This window comes from Lissotriton vulgaris, chromosome 12, assembly GCF_964263255.1.
Source record: "Lissotriton vulgaris chromosome 12, aLisVul1.2, whole genome shotgun sequence".
NCBI classification, from domain to species: domain Eukaryota; kingdom Metazoa; phylum Chordata; class Amphibia; order Caudata; family Salamandridae; genus Lissotriton; species Lissotriton vulgaris.
In genome coordinates, this window is record NC_141700.1 from 259,616,570 (window position 1) to 259,627,068 (window position 10,499).

Here is a 10,499-nt window from a genome sequence, read left to right on the forward strand (position 1 = left end):
TAAGGGAGAAGAACCAGTCAAGTCAAGAATAACTTTATTTAGGCTCAGAGAACCATAAAAAGATTTACAGATTTAACAGTAAGAGTCAAAATGAACACTTTGTAAGCTGCAACTATATCATTTTAAGCTTTTACAGAAGAACAATGTAAACAACTGACTGTAACCCTAATAGTCTCTAATACTTTTCTATAATTAGCTACTGCAGTACAGATTTCAGCAGAAGCCAGTGACAGTAAAAAGTTAAAACCATCAATATACAAACAAGGGCGAATGTTCCTTAATAATTGGAGCAGAAATCTAGTTCTCTCTGATTTATAAAATGTGCAAAGTAATACAAAGTGCATAGTGCTTTGAGCAGAAGCATTGTCACATGAGCATGGCATAAGCATGTTTGACCACCCTCTTTTGTGAGGAAATGCCAGCAAAAAGTGCACGGTGCATAAACAAAACCTGGTTAAATAAAATTGGAACTGGGACTTAATAGAGAATGTTAGATAAAATTGTGCAGGGGCAGGAAGCCAGCGGGGTTCCCCCATTTCGCCATGTTGGTGAGTAATAAGTCTATTATCCCTGGAGCAGTACGTCTCCTTGATAATACTTTTGGCATTCAGGGGAATGCTTTCAGGGTTTTTAAAAAAGTGTCCCAAGCCAATCTCATTGTACTTTCTCTTTAAATATTAAAACCATGGAAACTTTAAAACATTATCTGATTTTAGGCAGTCTTTGATAACATTACGTGAAAACGTTAAATCATCTGAGGTCCATATCTTGGCTCATAAGAGCAAAGGGGCACTGCCTATACAGTCTTCTATCAATTCTAAACCAAGTTCCATATGGCAGAATAGGGTAGGTGCGCTTTTCGGTAGCATCAGTAATCTGTTCATAAATTTGTTTTCCATTACTACATGCTGTTGGCTTTTAGGGTATCCCCAAACCCCAGCTCCATATACAGCAATAGAAAGACTCTTGGCTCTATAAAGGGTAATTCATTCCTTCACAGGCTCATTCCCCCATTTACAAGCAAAACGGAATAGTGCATCTACCGCCCTATTTGTCTGCTGCACTCTTAAACTTGAAATAATATACATAAATATAATATTTGAACACACAATTAATTGGACAAAAATATATGCACAATATTTGACGAGACTCAATAAACAATTATATGTCAAAAGAGATTTTTTTGGGTGCACAAACTAAATTGTCAATTCGCTTTTGTTGTCCTATACTCTTGAAAACAAAAAGTCCTGGGACCAAATCTAACTAAGTCCTCAGAATGTCCTAAATTCAAGGTCCTATATAGGGTCGGAGATTATTTTCACAAGTTGTTATAGGAGAACAGGAAAGTTTCCACTGTACTGCCCGGGGAGGGTCAGTATCTCCTTATCCTAGTATGCTCCGAACCACTATCTATTCAGTGCCGATGCGTTTCAACCTTATGTAGGTGGGACCAAGCACTCCATGTCATAAAGGTCTTCTTCAGGGCTGGACTTAATTTCTGATAGGACGTATTTTACACCTTTTTGTTTTCAAGAGTATAGGACAACAAAAGTGAATTGACAATTTAGTTTGTGCACCCACTCTTTTGACATATAATTGTTTATTGAGTCTTGTCAAATATTGTGCATATATTTTTGTCCAATTAATTGTGAGTGTTCAAATATTATACTTATTTATATGTTTTATATATAAGTGTTTTTGTATATAATCCCTTCATGTGTTAATACAACAAAAAGAGACGTGTAAATATATCTGATGTAGGAAACTCTCAAAAAGAAAAGCACGTTTGAAGTTAATAACAAAAACAAATTGTTGCCCCAAGTCAATAAAGTGGACTTTTGTGGCCAAAAGAAACAGTGAGATCAATGGTATTTAGAGGTATTTTTGTTTATAAACTTGTTAGTATATGATTCCAGCCTCGAAGTCCCTAAATTGAATCACCCCCTTGTTATATGCTTATAATTATGTTATCGAGCAACTTAGTCTGGCAGTTTATTTTGCTAGTGTACAAATGGGTAGATTTATTTATAAGACTTTGACAGTCTTCATGCAACTCTGATGGCAGTGGGGGACACCAGCTAATACCAGGATATAGGAGGTGCAGTCAGGCGGAAGGTTTAATACATTTTGCAAACCTTTCCCGCCCCTGTTAGTAGATGAGAGTGGTGGACAATCGGTCCGCTTGGTCTGACCAGAAATGTTACCCCCTTGGCACTTCCCGTGTTGTCCTAGATGGAACTGTTATCCAGGGATCCTGATTAGTCAGAAAAGTAGACTTATTGGGGCCAGCTACATTTGAAGTGGGGGAATGTGTGATGGTTAAGGGGCGATTCTCTCAGCGGTGGCGGCGTCATGGTTTTCAGTGTGGGTAGCCACATCTCTTACCTGGGTGGGTAATAATTTATTTTTAGAGTTCTTCATGACTAAACAGAGCTGGTCTTCGATAAGGCCCAGACGTTCAAAAATAGGGTTCAACTTGGGAGAGGTAGTAGAATACTGAAGATCATTTCAATCAGCACTTCCTATAGAATACATAAAATAATTTTATACGTTTTTATATACATATATTTTATTATGTACCCCTGCTCCAATCACAATGTTACTCAGTTGCAGATGGCTACCAGGATAAACTAAAATATTGTAACTGGCAGTGAAAAAATCTCCTCATTCCACATATTGTAGAGAATATCATACAACTGCTGAATTGGACGGATCTAGTCATTCTCCGAACTCTCACCAAATGTAATTGTTTCACACTGTGGTACACAACAGCAGGCTGATAGTGATTCAAAGAACGAACAGACACTTCACAATCTATTGGTACCCTTCATTGCATAAGAATTGTAGCAAGATGGCCTGATCCTTCATTGAATTACCACAGTGCTGTAAATTACTGTTCAGGTAAAATATTTCCTGCTCAAACAATAGCTTTGCAGAGCAATCTTCCATTTTGGGAGGCTGTATTACAAGAGTACGGCATTATCAGGGTCTCCATTTCAACGGTCTTGTGTCAGGTACAAATATTGTAGCTGAAAGCCAGCAAATCCACGACCTGTATTTGTTGTCCTCTTCCCAGCAACAGATGAGCACTGTCCAGTGGCTGCTGGTGTTGCAACAAGAAGCAAGCGAATGGTATCTGAAGTGCCTCTTTTAGAAGCACAGTGTTTATCGGTAATTCCATCATTATTCCATAGCTGTGTCATATGTCGTATCTCTTGTTCCCCACTCCTTTAAAAAGACCTAGCTAAAATTCTTAGAGGGTTTGGTCTGAAACGCAAGGCCACTTGGAGTTAGTTTGATTGTTTAAATTGGTTGAATTATTGTGATAGTGGATAAAGTGTTTAAAAATAACACATGCAATTTAATGCTGAAGGGGTCCATTTACTCAATGAGTGTCATCAGAACCAGGTCAGTTGCTTATAATAGTTTTTTCACAAAATCAGTTGCCTTTAGCCACTGCAATTCCAGCCTTGCTTATACTACTTAGGCACACAAGGATAGGCTATTCGGCCTAATGGACATCGACACAGGTCCAGGGTAATTTCACCTTTGTATGAAAGCAATCATTGTGTACATTCCACCATCCAGTACATGAACCTCCTTCCCCATTATAGAGTTCCATATTCCTTGAATTGGTAAGCATCCAGAGCTCCATAAACAGCCTGTTTTAGTCCTCTTTTCTTTCATCGTTTATCCATCTTCAATGACAAATAGCTGCTTGAAGGAAGAGTTGATTAAAAGACCCTGTTGAAAAGTAATTGTGCATCTGTATGCAGTTAATGGCTATGTGCACATTATGAGGCTTGCTACATTGAGTTGTTTCTAGAAAACCATGCCTCTGAAGCAGAATGTATGGCCCTATTGCTATGAAAGGACATTCTACAATCTAGTTGAGACCCAACTGTGGTGGTGACTGATATCACTAATCAGTGGTATGGAAGTGATTAGGCCATGATCATTGGCTCTAGTGTTGTAGAACTTCCTAGTAGCGGATTGCCTGCACAAGATTATAGATTCTTGCTACCAGTGTTCAAATGTACAACCCTCACTAGACATGTGTAGTGTAAAACCATGGTTTTCATTACTTCGATTGTAGCTCGTCACAATGACCAGTGAATCTCATTTAAAGAAATGAGATGGTTGTAAGAAAGTTGTTGCCTTGAAGAAGCAAGTCCAAAGGCTAGGTGACATGGGATATTGGACTGGAAGTGCTGCAGAAGTGTGTGACGTACTATATACAGAAAATTCATCAGTGCATCTTTTGGGAACATGTACACATAGACAAAGAGTTTTGTTAACAAAGGAAAATGATTTTTAGGGATTGGAAGTGAGTTGGACCTCAAAGAGGATGAGTGCTTCACTCCATCGAATGCATTCATCAGCTTCCCTTTCAAATGATAAACAGAAAGATAAATTAGTATATGACCAGCTCTACACAATTTGAATTGTAGATACTGTATCAAGAATTTCCACAACAAAATAGGAGAAACCACAGTGAGCATTTCCACGCTGTGAGGTTAAAGGACAGGAAGTATTTAATAATATGCTGTGACAGCATAAATGAATTTTTTCCTTAAGGTGCAAAACTTTTTAGTAAGCACACTTGTTTTACTACATCCAGCAGTTGGTCATAAAACCAGTCTACAAGATGTTATTTACATTTGGCATACCTTGCCTGACTGCATACATACACACATAGTTTCTGACGTGATTGCTTTAGAGACAAAGGAGATGAAGACATCTACTTGCCATATATATCACAAGGCTAGGAAGTTGGATTTAAAACCTGGGATGTAGGGATAGTTAGACAACGGGTACATGGTTTAGGAAGCAATGTCTTGAAAGGAGTAAATAATCTGTAAATATCTAGAACCTGTTTTGTAGTTGTCTTCTTACCTCGGACATTCTATTACAGCTCTTCAAATGATTTTAAAAATTAACTTGAAAATGTGGTGGCTCCTTTGTTGTTAGTAATCACATTTTCGGTGGTTAGTTTGTTGCTCATGAAAAGATAAGCTGCTAGTCAGAACTGAGATTGCTCATGAAATGTAGAAGGATCTTATTTAAGGTAGTTGTGAATATGACCTTGCGAAATATTATGTATCAGTTTGAAATTCGACCCTTCAAGCAACTTTCAATTAGTTTAGCATTTTGATGAACGGTGTAGCCAGAGAGCATTGGGAACTGCCCACAACAACTTTAGTTACAGTACTTTATTGTTTTTCTAGACTTAGAGCTTGTTTTTTAGCAATCCATGGAACATTGCGTTGCCTTGGTCAGCCTTTGCTCTTTATCGTGGCTCTTCCAATTATTTATGTGGTATGTTATGTGTATCTTATGTGATATGTATCTTTTTGCTGCAGCATAATAGTGTCTCAGTACCTAATTCATTGTGCCCTGTAGAAGTTATTATGCGTATGCCATTCTCGGGGCAATCTTGAGAACTTTTTTCATGCATAGATGTCAGCTGTGGTAAGAACTTAGGAACTTAGAAGTTATGTTCACACTTTCCAAATCCTAATAACACACATTCAGGATTTGCAGAATCTCACAAAAGTAAATTTCTTATATACAACAGTGAATAATTCAGCAGGTGAAAGGACTTCTGCTGTCCTAAGTTCAGGAAAAGGATTGGAACATGCATGTTCCAAAGGGAAAGACGGAGGCCTGGACATTATCAATGTTCAGAACACTCACAAATGTGGAACTTTATGGGTATTTACAAACGTTTGCAAAGCTTTATCTCACCTTGTAAGAATATAACAATTTACAAAAAAAGGAAAAAGGCTGTAGTAAATGTGTGTTTAGGCTCAAAAAGTGCTTCAAACACCTGTTTATGTTATTGAGAATGTGGTGATGGCATTTCTCCACATGAAGAAAATTGTAAATCTTTACAAATTGTAGGAACTATGGGGCTGATTACAATGGGGGACGGACTTAAGTCTGTCTGCCATCGTCTCGGGAGTGGAATCGCCCGCCTACCAGGGGGGCGGTCCCACAGATGGTATTACGAGCAGCCGCAAGTGCCATACTTAACATTGTGGTGGGTGCCGCTGGCTGAAACACCCGCAACAATGTTATAAATGTACTTTTTACATTTCCCTGAACTACGTGGCAGGCACCATGCAGTGTCTGCCTCATGGTGCAGGGAAATGTAGGGGGGCCCCCAAAGTACATCCCCGCCAGCCTTTCCATGGCGGTGAGCTGCCATGGAAAAGGTTGGCGGGATGGACCATCCTAACCCCCACCCCCACCATTCTGGGGATGCATAGCAGTCAGACCCGTGGCGGTCAAGCTTTCTGCCTGCCAGAACACTACGCGCAATTAAAATCTGGCAGGCGGGAAATGGCCTCATGATGGCAGAGCACCCGCCACCCCAATCAGCCCCAATGTAACACCCCCTAGATTGATACTTTAAAAAAATTATTTAGTGGGCTTTTACCAGTGCTCTGTTTTTGATATCACAGTGGGATGTTAGCTCCTGCATGGTGGCATATTATAGCATATTTTTTTCCTTTATTGGTTTTAGCGGAATCAATATCAATATTCAACTTCCATTGATATGACTGATTTGCATGCTTCTTCTGGTTATTTGCTTTTCTTTACCCAAAGCCTAACAGGCAAATGTGGACTATGTTTCATGACTCCTCTGAGTCACACATCACCCTGAACATCACCTCTAGTTATGAACCATAGATTTTTACCTTAGAACTATAAAATAGATGTTTACCAAAAAATATGTAAGTAATCACAAAAAACTTTTAATTTGTACTACAAATTAAAAGATACTTTACAAAAGCAATTAATTTTGGTTACTTCACTATGAATTGTGTTTCACAAGTCTTAGTCCTATGAAAAACCATTGCTAATCATTTACCTTCATTTTGGCTGGTATTCAGAGATCTGATCCCTATTTACAGATAATTTCTACAAAGCAGAACTAATTCACTCAGACCTTGAACATGGCCCTGGTCTTCCCTAACATGATGGTGATTAGCGACTGGAGCATGAATGGTTCTTCCTTAGTAAAAAAATGATCATTCTCTTTCTTCAAGTGACTGTGTTTTCTATCCCAAGCATGTACCTGTTGCTTAACGTGGTTGTAATTTACATCCACGCATGATCCTGTCGCCTTCGGTTTGTAATTCTTAAGATATGCATGGTGCTACATTTCCTTGCTATGGCTTTCATTGATGATGTGTACCTCAATCAGTCCTCCCTCAATGCCATGGTTTATAAGGACTCTGAGAATGATCTTGACCTTTCTTAGAGTGATTGTAGTATCTGATGCATGAATTGTTTCTTTATCTCCTAATATGAATGGCATGGGTCATCTCTCCCTTATTGTGGGTGTGGCTGGTTTACCTCTGTAGGCACCAGCAGTGCAGTTGTTGGCACTTTCTACTAAATTATGTCTTTTCATTTTGTTCCGAATAGGAACAAAGCAATACATTGGTGTCATATTTCCCTTTCTCAATGTCAGGTTCAGATTTTGTATCACAGAGGCTTTAAGGGGCCAGAATCCCATCTCAGTATGTTATTCTCTTTGAATGATTTGCATGATTCAAGAAAGTAAAGTGCCTGGGGGAAATAGCAAACTAAAAAATACACTAAAAAATATCAAATGCAGACACAATCCAAAACTGACAAGTACTAGCAGTTTGTAAATGAAGACATTTTGCTTACCCACAATACACTCAGGTACGTGTTTGTTTCTTATATTACCACTATAACGTGAGACTGTCACTTCTACTGCCAAAACAAGCCTTTCACCTTTTCTTATTCCAGAAGCAGGAACAACTGTAATCTTGTAATGAACTGCAGGTTCTAGCGCCTCTCCCAAATTCAATTTTTATATGTGATTACTTTCCCAAGATGGACATCAGATAATTAAATTCCCTGTCTCTCGGCTGCTTTTTGATTGATTCATAACATGGCGCACTTCTCTGTGGCTCCTCTTCCAGCAAAGTAATTAGTGCGCAAAGAGGGGAGAGCCTCCGCGTCTCAAAAAGCACTGGGCTATTTCTAGTGTAAATTGTAATTCCTAATGTAAACGGCATCCTCTGTACGTTGATTGAAGAAACATCTTTGCACAAAAACAGACAAATCTAAGGAGTGTAACAAGGCTTTGTTGAGATGTCAGCTACACCGCAATTTTGTGTCATTACCATGAAAGAAAAATGTCAACCTATTTTCTACCATTCATTATTTGAAGGAAATGATCACTGTCCAAACCTTTATAGTCTTCTACGTGCCTCATATTGTGTAAGATGCTTTGTGTACAGGAGTGTTTGGCAACCTCAGAAACATTGGTCCGCTGCTTGGATTTGACACTAATAAGCTTTGTAATTGATACTGATTGATAAGTATATGCAGGGCGGTATTGCCACGGCTACAGTCCTGCCACTGCATACCACTGTCAGCATGACTCAAGGATGAATTTAACTAATGAAGCAACATTTTTGCTCATACTGAATTCCTACCTTTTCTTTTGTCATGATTTTTCTCCCTTTCTATTTTTGTCACATTTATCTTTTGTATTCCTAGTTTACTTTCTTTTCCCTTTTTTACTTGCATTTTTTTCCTATTAAAATATACTTCCTAGTTCTTTTTGATTTTCTTTCTTTTTCTTGCTTTCCTCCGCTCTTTTTCTTTAATTTTTTTGCTTGCTTTTTTCCTTTTTCACTGATTTTATTAACACCTTAGCTGCTATGGAACGTCCAGCTCCAGTGCTGAACGTTCCATTGCGCAGGTGCAGCTGGAACGTCCAACGGCCGACGGCAGCACTCCTGAGGTAGTGGTGCCGTCGGCCGTTGGACTGGGCGGAGCACTTATGAGGTTAAGCTGCTTTTGTTTTTGTTTTCGTTTGTCTTTTCTCTTCATCATATCTATATCTTTCACTTTTTTCTTCCTCTTTATGTATTTTGTTCCCTAATATATTGCAATTTCTTTGTAAAGCATTTGTTGGGGGGGTTTAATTGTGTTATATTTTCTATAATTGATTTATTATATACTCGTAGTTATATGTTTCAATTTTCTAACATTTCTGTGTAATGTATAATATAGCTGAGTATAATACCGTTAAAGCAATGACGGTATGTGATGCCGTTGCCACTTTGGTTCTTATGCTCCTAAGCATGTTTGTTTTTTCCAATCACATTGTATTTTCAAGGACGGAGAGCTTACTTTGTTTTCACTAGATCGAGAGAGATATTTAGTCATAGCTTTTCTTCTGTCTTTCATTTGCTCACTAATGAGGAAGGGAGGCAGTTGGTGAACACAATGGCATATTTGCAGCAATCTGGCCAGATTTCCTTTTTCCCCAAATGAATCTCAGACTGTATATTGAACATCAGGCAGCTGAACATTTTTGAAAAAGTGAGGTAGATAACCTGGAAACTCCCCTGTTGTTTTAATAGTTATTCTAATCCAGGCTTGCAAGAACTGAAGCCTGGGATGAATGTGATGCGATTAATGTGTGTTCTATTGAGAAAGAGGGGTAAGGTGATCTGCATTGGCATCTGTATCAATGCCCAGCAGGTCAGCAAAAGGTGAGCAATGTGAGTGCAATAAATCAGACAGTTGTAGCTAAAGATAATGACAATAATCTTCCATCATACAAAAATTCAAACTCAGAACGGCTGTCTCAAAGCCTAGTTTGCCTCCGGTTTTCAGTTGCAAAAAGTTCTTAAAATCTAAAACATATATTGATTATGCCAATTTTTTCAATTGAATATATAATGCCCTTGGGTAATCTTTTATCCAAGGTCAACAAAATGGATTATTGCACTTTAGGCATGCAGACACAATAATTATTTCTGCAATCTACACCAAGGATTCACATTTCTTTTTGTTATAATCACACGTTTACAATCATGCCCTTTTTATCTACACTGCAATGGTATACTTGTTTCTGAAATGTTTGCAAAAACCAAATACAAACCAAATTTGCATCTTGGTTCAGGTATTTTTCTATCAGCCAGCCAGGTTTGTTTTAGGGTCTTAACTAGACAATGCATGCACTATCTCTTCGAGACATATTGTTTTCTCACAATCGCTTGGAGGCAACCTGTAACTTACCATTGGTTACATACCATTGGTTACCTTCATTGTACTATCAAAGCCTTGTCTTCTTATTGTGCAGCAGCCATTGGCTTCTTTCCGCTTCACATGTTTGTCCCACCCCTTCAGCATTGGCGTATTACTTGTGTCCTTCCTCTTCTCATTTTTTTAGTCACTGTTTCCCACGTGTGCTTGCTCACCCTTCGTGTTCATCCCACCCACCAACCCTCCACTGTCCATCTGCTTGCCCTCACCTCCTCCCTCCCACACTCCATTGTCATCGGCTTGTCCCCAGCTCCGTTCGTCTGCTAGCCCCAGCCTCTCCCTCCCACTGTTGTCCATCTGCTTGTTCTCAGACCCACTCTCCCTCACTCAGTTTTCATCAGTTTGTCCTCAGTCGCACCCTGGCACTCGCCGTTATCTTATCCCATCACCTC